At 47.6% G+C, this 12,479-nt stretch overlaps 1 pseudogene across 1 annotated transcript; it reads left to right on the plus strand.

Annotated features, from left to right (window-relative positions):
* The first annotated feature begins 2 nt into the window (after positions 1-2).
* Positions 3-11,706, plus strand: LOC308358443 (leukocyte immunoglobulin-like receptor subfamily A member 6; annotated as a pseudogene). Its single transcript has 4 exons — positions 3-66; positions 10,092-10,385; positions 10,531-10,831; positions 11,552-11,706. The product of its transcript is annotated as a leukocyte immunoglobulin-like receptor subfamily A member 6 (transcript).
* The last annotated feature ends 773 nt before the right edge of the window (positions 11,707-12,479 follow it).

Raw genomic sequence — 12,479 nt, forward strand, 5'->3', positions numbered from 1 at the left:
GCATGGTTCAGGTGCAGGACGTGTCTGGGCTGCTCCCTGTCCAGGACTCGTCCCCTGTGACCTGTGGTGATTTCCCTCCCACATTGTTGGACATCCTTGACTGCCCCCGTCTTTCCTCATCCCTGTGATTTGAGGGTTCGTCCCACACAGCAGGGCTGGTTCATACCCTCCTACAGCAGCAACTCTGGTCCACCTTCGTGGGATTCATCTTCCTTCACTTTCCATTTCCACCTTCCCTGACGTCCACGACTGTCCTCCGTCCCGTCAGCCCAAAACACAGACTCTGTTTTCATAATAAATAATTTGGTGAAAGTCAGATGAATCTGAAACCATTCCCTAAAGCCTCACTGGACTCATAGGGCTCTCTTCTCATGAGGACATCTGGGAGAGTTTTCTAGGAATACCATCAGTCTGAGTGAGCTCAGGAATGTTTGCAGTGAGAGCCTGGTGGGGAGCTGCTACACTGATTCCAAGAAATAAATGTTTTTCTTTTTAAAAAGTGTGATTCTTTTGTTGTGCAGAATGATTTTATTTTGATTAAGTTCCAAAAGTTCATTTTTGCTTTTTTTCACTTGCCTTTGGAGACATGTCTTGAAAGAAGTTACTGTGGTCAGTGTCAAAGAGGTTACCACTTATGTTTTTCTCTAGGATTTTGGTGGATTTCTGTCTGACGTTTTGGTCTTTCATTCATTTTGAGTTGGTGTATGGTGTAAGGGAAGGGTCCAGTTTCGTTCTTCCATATGTAGCTGTCTAGTTTCCCCAGCACCATGTATTGAAAAGACTTTCTTTTTTCATTGGATATTTTTTCCTGATTTGTCAAAGATTAGTTGACCATAGAGTTCAGGGTCCATTTCCCAGGTGTCTATTCTCTTCCATTGGCCTACGTCTCTGTTTTTGTGCCAGTACCACGCAGTCTTGGTGATCACAGCTTTGTTGTAAAGCTTGAAATCAGGCAACATGATGCCCCCAGCTTTTTCATTTTCAACTCTCCCTTGGCAATTTGGGGTCTTTTTGGTTCCATACAAATTTTAGGATTGTTTGTTCCAGCTCTTTGAAAAATGTCAATGACATTTTTTTTAAGTACAAAATAAATTTTATTATTATTATTATTATTATTATTATTTTAATTTTTAATTTCTTTTCAGCATAACAGTATTCATTGTTTTTTCACCACACTCAGTGCTCCATGTAATCTGTGCCCTCCCTAATACCCACCACCTGGTTCCTCCAACCTCCCAGCTCCCGCCCCTTCAAAACCCTCAGGCTGTTTTTCAGAGTCCATAGTCTCTCATTGTTTACCTCCCCTTCCAATTTCCCTCAACTCCCTTCTCCTCATTTTAATAGGAGATGGCATTTAATAGGGATGGCATTGAAAGGGTAGATTGCTCTAGGTAGCATAGACCTTTTTTTTAAAGATTTTATTTATTTATTTGACAGAGAGAGAGAGAGATCACAAGTAGGCAGAGAGGCAGGCAGAGAGAGAGGGAGAGAGAGAGGGAGAAGCAGGCTCCCCACTGAGCAGAGAGCCCAATATGGGGCTTGATCTCAGGACCCTGAGATCGTGACCTGAGCTGAAGGCAGAGGCTTAACCCACTGAACCACCCAGGCACCCCTAGGTAGTATAGACATTTTAACACTGTTTATTCTTCCAACCCATGAGCATGGAAAGTTTTTCCATCTTTTTGTGTTTTCCTTAATTTCTTTCATAAGTGTTCTGTAGTTTCTTGAGTATAGATCCTTTACCTCTTTGATTGGGTTTATTCCTAAGTATCTGATCAGTTTTGGTGCTAATGTGAATGGAATTGATTCCTTAATTTCTCTTTCTACAGTTATACTGTTAATATATAGAAAAGCAACTTTTTTCCATGCATTGATTTTTTATCCTGCCACATTGCTGAATTGTTGTATGAGTTCTAGTAATTTGGGGGTGGAGTCTGGGGTTTTCCACATAAAGTATCATGTCATCTGCGAAGAGGGAGAGTTTGACTTCTTTGCCAATTTGGATGCATTTATATCTTTCTGTTGTCTGATTGCTAAGGCTAGTACTTCTAGCACTATGTTGAACAATAGTGGTGAGAGTGGGCACCCCTGTTGTGTTCCTGACCTTAAGGGAAAAGCTCTCAGTTTTGCCCATCCAGGGTGATATTTGCTGTGTGCTTTTCATAGTTGTTTTTTATGACATCGAGGAATGTTCCCTCTATCCCTATACTCTGAAGAGTTTTAATCAGTAAAGGACACTTTATTTTGTCGAACGCTTTTTCTGCATCAGTTGAGAGGATCTTATGGTTCTTGTCTTCATCAAGATAAAAAATCTTCTGCACAGCAAAGGAAACAGTCAACAAAACAAAGAGGCAACCCGCGGAATGGGATAAGATATTTGCAAATGACATTACAGTTAAAGGGCTGATATCCAAGATCTATAAAGAACTCCTCAAACTAAACACCCCCAAAACACATAATCAAGTCAAAAAATGGGCAGAGGACATGAACAGACACATCTACAAAGAAAACATACAAATGGGTAACAGACACATGAAAAATGTTCAACATCACTAGCCATCAGGGAAACACAAATAAAAACCACAATGAGATACCACCTTATGCCAGTTAGAATGGCAAAAAGTGACAAAACAGGAAACAACAAATGTTAGCAAGGATGTGGAGCAAGGGGATCCCTCTTACACTGTTGGAGGGAATGCAAGCTGGTACAGCCACTCTAGAAAACAGTATTGATGGTCCTCTAGATGTTAAAAAAAGAGCTACCCTACAACCCAGCAGGTGCACTGCTGGGTATTTACCCTAAAGATATAGATGTAGTGAAAAGAAGGGCCATATGCACCCCAACGTTTGCAGCAGCAATGTCCACAATAGCCAAACTGAGGAAGGAACTGAGATGCCCTTCAACGGACAAATGGATAAGGAAGATGTGGTTCATATATACAATGGAGTATTACTCAGCCATCAGAAAGGATGCATACCCACCATTTACATCAGCTTGGATGGGACTGGAGGGGATTATGCTGAGTGAAATAAGTCAAGCAGAGAAAGACAATTGGCATACGGTTTCTCTCATATGTGGAACATAAGGAATAGAATGGAGAACATTAGGAGAAGGAAGAGACAAATAAGGGTGGGGGGGTGAAAATCAGAGGGGGAGACAAACCGTGAGAGACTCTGGATTCCGGGATAGAAACTGAGGGTTTCAGAGGGGAGGAGGTTGGGGTGATGGATTAGCCTGGTGATGGGTACTGAGGAGGGCATGTGTTGCAGTGAGCACTGGATGTTATATGAATGAATGAATCATGGAACACCACATAAAAATCAAAAAAAGACAGTCTCTTCAATAAATGGTGCTGGGAAAACTGGACAGCCATATGTAGAAGAATGAAACTCGACCATTCTCTTACACCATACACAAAGATAAACTCAAAATGGATAAAAGACCTCAACGTGAGACAGGAATCCATCAGAATCCTAGAAGAAAACATAGGCAGTAACCTCTTTGATATCAGCCACAGCAACTTCTTTCAAGATATGTCTCCAAAGGCGAAGGAAACAAAAGTGAAAATGAACTTTTGGGACTTCATCAAGATCAAAAGCTTCTGCACAGCAAAAGAAACAGTCAACAAAACAAAGAGGAAACCCACGGAATGGGAGAAGATATTCTCAAATGACAGTACAGACAAAAGGTTGATATCTAGGATCTATAAAGAACTCCTCAAACTCAACACACACAAAACAGACAATCATATTAAAAAATGGGCAGAAGATATGAACAGACACTTCTCCAATGAAGACATACAAATGGCTACCAGACACATGAAAAAATGTTCATCATCACTAGCCATCAGGGAGATTCAAATCAAAACCACATTGAGATACCACCTGACACCAGTTAGAATGGCCAAAATTAGCAAGACAGGAAATAACGTGTGTTGGAGAGGATGTGGAGAAAGGGGAACCCTCTTACACTGTTGGTGGGAATGCAAGTTGGTGCAGCTACTTTGGAGAACAGTGTGGAGATTCCTCAGGAAATTAAAAATAGAGCTGCCCTATGACCCTGCAATTGCACTACTGGGTATTGACCCCAAAGATACAGATGGAGTGAAAAGAAGGGCCATCTGTACCCCAATGTTTATAGCAGCAATGGCCACGGTCACCAAACTGTGGAAAGAACCAAGATGCCCTTCAACGGATGAATGGATAAGGAAGATATTGTCCATATACACTATGGAGTATGATGCCTCCATCAGAAAGGACGAATCCCCAACTTTTGTAGTAACATGGACGGGACTGGAAGAGATTATGCTGAGTGAAATAAGTCAAACAGAGAGAGTCAAGTATCATATGGTTTCACTTATTTGTGGAGCATAACAAATAATATAGAGGACAAGGGTAGATGGAGAGGAGAAGGGAGTTGAGGGAAATTGGGAGGGGAGGTGAACCATGAGAGACTATGGACTCTGAAAAACAACCTGAGGGTTTTGAAGGGGTGGGGGGTGGGAGGTTGGGGGAGCCAGGTGGTGGGTATTAGGGAGGGCACAGATTGCATGGAGCACTGGGTATGGTGAAAAAACAATGAATACTGTTATGCTGAGAAAAAATAAAAAATTTAATTTAAAAAAATCAAATGAAGTACTGTACAGTGACTAACATGACATAATAAAAATTATATATATATATAACATATATATTTATGTTATTCCAAAGATACACACACACACACACACACACACACACTGAAATGGGTAGAATAATACTCATATTGCTCCAAAATTTCACAGATTTGAGCACAACTAATGAATCACTGAACATTGTATAAAAAACTAATTATGTACTATACTTTGGATAATTGAGTTTAAATGAAAAATAATTGAAAAAAATAAATAAAATAAAAAATAAAGGTGTATTGCCCAAATTGAAAAGGAGAGGGGGAGGTGAACCACGGGAGACTGTGGACTCCCACAAACAGAGGGTTTTGGAAGGGAGGGGGTGGGGGATGGGTGAGCCTGGTGGTGGGTATTAAGGAGGGTACCTATTGCACGGAGCACAGGGTGTGGTGCATAAACAATGAATCTTGGAACACCGAAAAAATAAAATTAAATTTTAAAAAAACAATGAAAAGGAGTTTTCCAGATTCACTAAATACATGGTCAATGTTTAGAAGTCAATTGCATTCAGAATTCTGGTTCTGAATGAAGATGAAATAAGTGAATGTTTCCCTATTCCTTGACTTTATACCTGTTAGACTCTATTTGTACTTCTGACCTCCAGAACTTTAAGATAATCTATTTATGTTGTTTTAAGACACCAAGTTTGTGGTTATTTATGACAGCAGCAGTTGGAAGCTAATTCAATGACTTCAATATTCTTTCGATTAGTGTTCGTGTTGTACATTTTTCTTTCTTCTACTTTTTTAATGTGGTTGAATATACAGAACATAAAATTTACCATTTTAGCCATTACTAAGATATATAATTCAGTGGCATGAAGTACATTACCAAGTTAGACAATCATCACCCCTATCCATTTCTAGAACATTCTTAATATCCCAGTGGAAAGTCCCTACCCATTACATAATTATTCACATGTGCTTTTGCCACCAGCCCCTGTCGATCTCTGCTCCACTTCCTGTCTCTTGAATTTGCCTGTTTAGGTCATATAAATGGAGTCACACAAGATGTGACCTCTGTGTCTGGATTCTTTTACTTAGCATAGTGTTTTTGAGGTTCATCCACATTGTTCATTCTTTTTACTTTTAACCTATTTACATCATTACATTTGAAGTGAATTTCTTAGAGACACAAATAGTAGAGTCTTGCTATAGTTGTTTTTCTTGAACCCATCGTACAATCTTTCTCTTTTAAGTGCAGTGTTTAGACCACTTACATATAATGTAAATACTGATGAGTTGTTATTAGATCACCACTTTATTTTTGCTCTCCTCTCTTTTGTTTGTCCCACTATTTCCATTATCTCTCTTTTCTTGGCTTTAAGAAATCTTTTTAGAATTCTAGTTGAATATCTCTATTGGGGTTTTAACTATACCTCCGGGGTGCTGTTATGTGGTAATCTAGGTATTATCATGTGCATACCTAACGTAACACAGCCAAGTTAGAATTAGTATTTTACTTCTTCAGGTGAAATGTAAGAACCTTAAAACATCTAAATGACGGTATCCCCACCCTTTTACATTGTAGGGTCATGTGTATTGTATCTAAGGACACTTTCAGGATGTGACAGGCCCCGTGGGACCAGGCACAGGTGGGTGAGCCCTCCCCAGAAATACAGCTTCAGCCCAACAACCCCACTGAGCAGCTGGGGGATGCAGAGGGGCAGGGCTGATAATGACCAATATGGAAGGGCCCTTGGGGTTACAAGTGGGGAAATGAGAGGAGAAGGGCACCCTTGCAACTCTCCATCTGATTCCTTTCTAGGGGGCCTCCCCAAACCCTTCATCTGGGCTGATCTGAGCCCCATGGCCACCAAGGGGAGCCCTGTGACCATCTGGGGTCAGGCATCTCTACAGGCTGATGTCTATTCTCTGTATAAAGAGAGGGTCTCTGAAGCCTTCTTCATGAAGACCTCACAGGATTCCAGCACCAAGGCCAGTTTCTCCTTTGCATCCATGAACTCATATGATTCAGGGTGATACCAGTGTGTATATCAGAGCAGGAATAGCTGGTCACAGCAGGGTGACCTCCTGTCCCTGGTGGTGACAGGTAAGGGCAGGAGCTGGCCCCCTACCCCAGGCACACCTTCTTCAAGCTGAAGGGAAGAGACTGTGGCCTCAGGAGGATCTCATGCTCACAGTCCACACCAGGGATAGGTGGGTAATGGCCCTCTTTAGCACACTACGTCCTTCTACCTCAGGAGTGTAGAGTACAACTCTTTTTGTTCATTTCCTACCAATCACCCTATCTAGATGGCAAACTGAATGAGTAATGGGATTTATGTTAATTGTGGTAATCCCTCCTCCTAGACACATTGCATGGTGGGTTGCGGAGACACCACCATGTCATTCCTTAAAATAATGTATGGCCAGATTGAAGAATAGCATGTGCTGTGGAAATATATAATCCCAAGTCAGGGACCAGAAGGAGTTGGCTGATGTGTGGGTATGAAAAGGCGGACCCTGCTTTTCACTCCTCCACCTTCCTGATTCTCAGGACAAAATGAAGCCTCACGTGTTTATTTTTGCCTCCTCATTACATGGAAGGTGAGACACTGGAGATGCTCACCTCAAGGGATTGAGATGGTATTAGTTAGTTTCAGGAACTCCCTAGAGATGAGGGAAGGAATACTTAGGCATTCCTATGTCTCCTCACCAAAGGCTCTATATCTGACTCTCCGGTGTAGCTGATACCCTCAGACCATCACAAAACAAGTCAGACTCCAAGAGAGGTGAGTGAGGAGGAATTGTGGGTTATGTGCCTGGGGTCAGAGGGTCACATCCTGTCAAAGATGCAGTTGACCCCAGTGGACATGCAGGGATCCCTGGGTGATTTTAGTCTGCCCTGACCACTGCAATCTCTAGCCTCAGACAGCCAGGATTACACAATGGAGAATCTCGTCCAGATGGGCATGTCTGCTGTGATCCTGATGGCTCTTGGGGTGCTTCTTTCAAGCACGGCAGTCAGGGAAAACCCCACGACGCAGCCAGGAGATAAATCTAAGAGAGAGAAGACTGACCCTTCAGTATGGTAGATCCTCACCACTGAGTGGGGTAAATTCTGGAAGAAAATCTGCAGCATTACACTGAGGGAACTGTGTGTTGAGAACGTCCAGAGAAGTAAAAATGGTTTGCATGTAGGAAATGTGTGGAGAGAACATTTCTTGCTTGTAGAGGACTTTTGTACCATTAACCTGGTAATTTCTTGTCTACTGATATTGATTGTCCCTGACCAGTCCCTGCCTTTCTCACTCCCATGACATGAGACTGCATTCATGTTGCAGGTGTGGACCCACACATACACTACCCTCACAGGCGGGTCCACCTCCCTATATATACACATTCTCCTTCATTTTTACTAACCACATCCTTTGAAGTATACTTCTGTTCCTTACAGAACACAAAATCTGGTTTTGAATCACTGAATAGATGGGGTAAAAATAGGGTCTACTTGGAAACAGATGATGGAAGACTGTTCCCTAAACCCTCTCTGGACTCATAGAGCTCTTCTCTGCTCGTCTGATGATAGCTGACAGAGTTTTCCAGAAATACCATCCGCTTGAGGGAACTCAGGGATGTTTGAAGGGACAGCCTGGTGGTGAGCTGCTACACTGGCTCTAAGAAATAATCAGTTTTTAAAAAGCTGTCCTTTGTGGCATTTCACACTGGCCGGGGGTGCACTGGATGGAACCACTCCACACACGTACACAGAGGATGTGGCTCAGTGCTGACCTCTGGGCTGGGTCAGTGGGCATAGACATGTCAGTGCTCACTCCACACAAGGTGGAAGGGTCACTACTTCCGCAGTCATCGAGAAACTGAATATCCTTCCTGCCTGCGCAGACCTGGCGACCCACCTGACCTCAGAGAGGCAGAAATCAAGTTTGACCACCCCCAACTTGACCCCAGGCACTGGTGGTCACTCAGCTTTGGCCTCTGTTCTATTGAAGTCCCTCGAATTCCAGAAATTTTTGTTTCTCTTCCCTGAAATAGGCTGTTGTCAATAATTTCAGAAACATAAATAGCATTTCTGAGTGCTAACAGCTCATGGGGTGTCTTGAGAGATGCATCACTGGTCCACCTTCACTGTGGGATCTGACACAGTGACCTCTTCAGTCTTAACCACACTCCTCTTAATCAGGTCAGGAATCTAACAAGATTCATCCCATCCACATTCTAGTTCCCTCTGGCCCCACAACCACTCTGAGAGTGGGGTTCAGGACAGCATGCTACACACCAGGTCACTGTGCTAGGATCACCTAGGCAGTGGACACTGGAGTACAAATGACATGAGAATCAGCTTTGTCTCCCATATCAGAGCACTCACCCACGTATTGTTCCCTACAGCTTACAGGCAAGATCCCAGGGTGGGGAGCACGACTCTGCCCCTGCAACAAGGGGCACCGAGGAGCCAGGAGGGACTCACGCAGGCATGTTCCCATGAATGCGGTGTGGACCATGAAACAAAAAATAGAGAAGTCCTTGGAGGCTGTGACAAAAAGGAAGCCCACACTCTGGGGCCAGGAGAGGGGCCGTGTTTCCTTCCCTAATTGCCCGTATTTCTCCTCTTGGCTCATTGCCACCGTGACCTCGACCTGAGCCATTCAGAGAGGTCACATGAGTGTCTGTGATGACGTGAGCTCCCCAGCACAGCAGCAACCCATGTCCCCTGCAGCATCTCTGAGTCTGGGGACCCGTCCATGGTGAGGACCAGGGGTGTGCTGGAGATGAAGGAGACCCATGCGGGAGGCTCTGGGAGGGAAGGACCTGCCCTGGTCCCCTCACCTGGATGGGTCATCACAGGAAGCCTCCTGTTCACTTGCTGCACCATCATGGACACCAGAGACAGCTGGGCCTGAGAAGGGGCTGTTCCCCTTCCTGTGGGACTGCTGATGTGACAACCTTATGACGGGCAGGACAGGCCTCTGTGAGACCACACGCTGTGTGTCTGTCTGTCCTGTGGTCACAGTGGTCCCTCCGTCTGCACAGCTGGAACCAGAGAGAGGAGACGCCATGACCCCCACCCTCACAGTCCTGCTCTGTCTTGGCAAGATCTGAGGAGGGAAAGGGACGTCCTAGACTGGGAGGGACCCACCCCACAGCCAGGCCCTGGTCTGTAGGAGGCCCCAGGCTCAGGAGGCTCAAGGGGAGGAGGGGTTCACCTAGGATTCGGGGCAAACCTCTCACAGTGACTCTGTTTCAGGGCTGAGGGTGGGCCCCAGGACCCGAGCACAGGCAGATGAGTCTGTCCCTAGGGATTCCAGTCCCACCTCCTTACTGGGCACAGGGGTCACCCACCAGGCAGCAGGGGATGGAGAACAGCAGCTCTGGGCTGACAAAGGGGAATGTCTGGAGTTTGGGGTTGAGCTGGGACCTGGGGGTGGGGAAGGTCTGTGTCCCAGCCTCTGTTTCCTTCCAGGGACCTGCCCCAAACCCACCATCTGACACATGACTGAGCCAGGCTCTGTGATGCCCTGGGGGACACCTGTGGCCATTTGGTGTCAGGGGAGCCTGGAGGCCCAGGAGTACCGCCTGCATAAAGAGGGAGAGTCAAGTGCCTGGGACAGACAGAAGCTGCTGGAGCCCGGGGACAAGGCCAAGTTCTCCATAACACACATAAGAGATGTATATGCAGGAAGATATCACTGTAGCTACCTCAGGCCCACCGACTGGTCAGAGTACAGTGACCCCCTGGAGCTGGTGGTGATGACAGGTGCGAGCCCACTCAGGGTCCCAGCCCCAGGCTCTGCCCTCAGGAAGGGGGGTCAGCTTTCAGGTGTTTTCCTCTCACAGCCCAGCCTGGGGATAATGTGGGAGATCTGAGCACCATTTAACAACACGCCCTCCTCCTCTCCTAGGATCTCAGGGCAAACCCAGCCTCTCAGCCCTGCCTAGCCCTGTTGTGGCCTCAGGAGGGAATGTGACCCTCCAGTGTGCCTTGTGGATGAGATTCAACAGATTAGTCCCGATGAAGGAAGAAGGCCAGCCCTCCTGCACCCTGAACTCCCAGCCAGCCCCCCATGGGGAGACCCAGGCCCTGTTCCCTGTGGACCCCGTGACCCCCCAGTCTCAGGTGGACGTGCAGATGATATGGCTATTACAACAACACTCCCAAGGTGTGGTCGGACCCCAATGACGCCCTGGACCTGCTGGTCTCAGGTGAGAAAGTCTCATTGTTCCCCATCTGTGTTTTGAGGCACTAGACAGGTTAACGGGGACTCTGCTCCCAGGGGAGCCCCAATGAGAGGGTGGGTGAGGGAACCATGGGGACTCACAGGTCAGAGTCACCAGGGATGATGGACAGTGAGGCCCAGGAGTTAGGACGGGAGAAGGGAGGTTTGGGGAGAAGCAGCCCCTGCCATCCACGGCTGGTCTCTCCCAGGTGTGTCGGGGAAGCCCTCCCTCCTGGCCCAGTAGGGCCCTGTTGTGACCTTTGGACAGAGCTTGACCCTCCAGTGTGGCGCTGATGTCAGTTATGACAGATTCCCTCTGTCCAAGGAGGGGGAACGTGGCCCTCCATGGTGGCTTGGCCAGAAGCCCCAGGCTGGGCTCTTTGCGGCAGACTTCCCCCTGTGAGACCCTCCCACAGGGGCCAGTACATGTGCTACGGTGGACACACCCAAGTGATCAGCCCCCAGTGGCTCCCTGGACATCTTTCTTTCAGGTGAGGGTTCATGGCGTTAGTCTGGACCCCAGACTCTGCACAGGTTCTGCTGGGTGATCCTCAGGTAGTGGTGGCCAGGACCAGGGGTGTGGGGTCCCCAGGGAGAGAGAGACTGCGAGAGACAGGGGATGGGAAGGGACAGACTCGGAGGACACAGACAGACGCAGTTCAGAACAAGGGCTGGGCAGCCCCTCACCCACCCTTCCTCTCTCTAGGACAGTTCCCCTGCACACCCTCCCTCTCGGTGCAGCCGGGACCCACGGTGGCCCCAGGAGAGAATGTGACCCTGCTGTGTCCGTCATGGAGCTCTGTGGACACTTTCCTTCTCTACAAGGAGGGGGCAGCCCATCCTCTGCTGCGTCTTAGATAAAAGTTCCGAGCTGGGCGGCACCAGGCTGAATTCCCCATGAGTCCTGTGACCTCCGCCTGAGGGGACCTACAGGGTCTACGGCTCCACCAGCACCTCCCCTACTTACAGCCAGTGACCCCCTGGAGCTCCTGGTCTCAGGTGAGGGTCGCTGACCCTGTTCCCTCTGTGTCCCAACATAGTCTTCAGGGCCCTGTGTCCAGGAGGGTTCTGGTCTAGGATGGGAGTGAGGGTCTCCAAGGGAGTGTCCGCAGAGGGTCCACCCCTCACAGTGCAGGAGGGAAACAGGGTCCTCCCACCCTTGCCCATCCCTCGCCTCCAGCACCAGAATTCTCACTGTGGAGGAGGACCTTTGGGGTCACAGGACACATCAGGAGGAAGAGTGTGAGCAGTGACAGGGTGTCAGGGGAAGCTCCAGCCCCCCACACACTCCTGTCTTTTCCTCAAGACCCTCTATGAAGCCCAAGCCCTCGACCATGGCTCAGCTGACTGTGAGTCACAGGGGCTGCTGTCCATCGGCTCTTCTTCTAGGCTTTCAGAGATGCCAGGGGGACCTCGGGGCTCCAGGGGATCCGAGGCTGGTGGAGGGGGGCTGGGGTGGTCATGGCAGAGGGAGGGGGAGGGGCCCAGTGGGGGAGGAGCAGCCAGGTGCAGTGGGGAGTCCTGCAGGCCCCCTGCCTCACCCTTGCTGACCCCAGGAGGCTCTGAGGGTGAGTGAGGGTCTCTGTTAGCCTTGGTTGGTAGGTCCATGGGGAACGGGGTCTGAGCTGCCCCCT

The sequence above is a fragment of the Martes martes genome, assembly GCF_963455335.1.
Source record: "Martes martes genome assembly, chromosome: 17".
NCBI lineage: Eukaryota > Metazoa > Chordata > Mammalia > Carnivora > Mustelidae > Martes > Martes martes.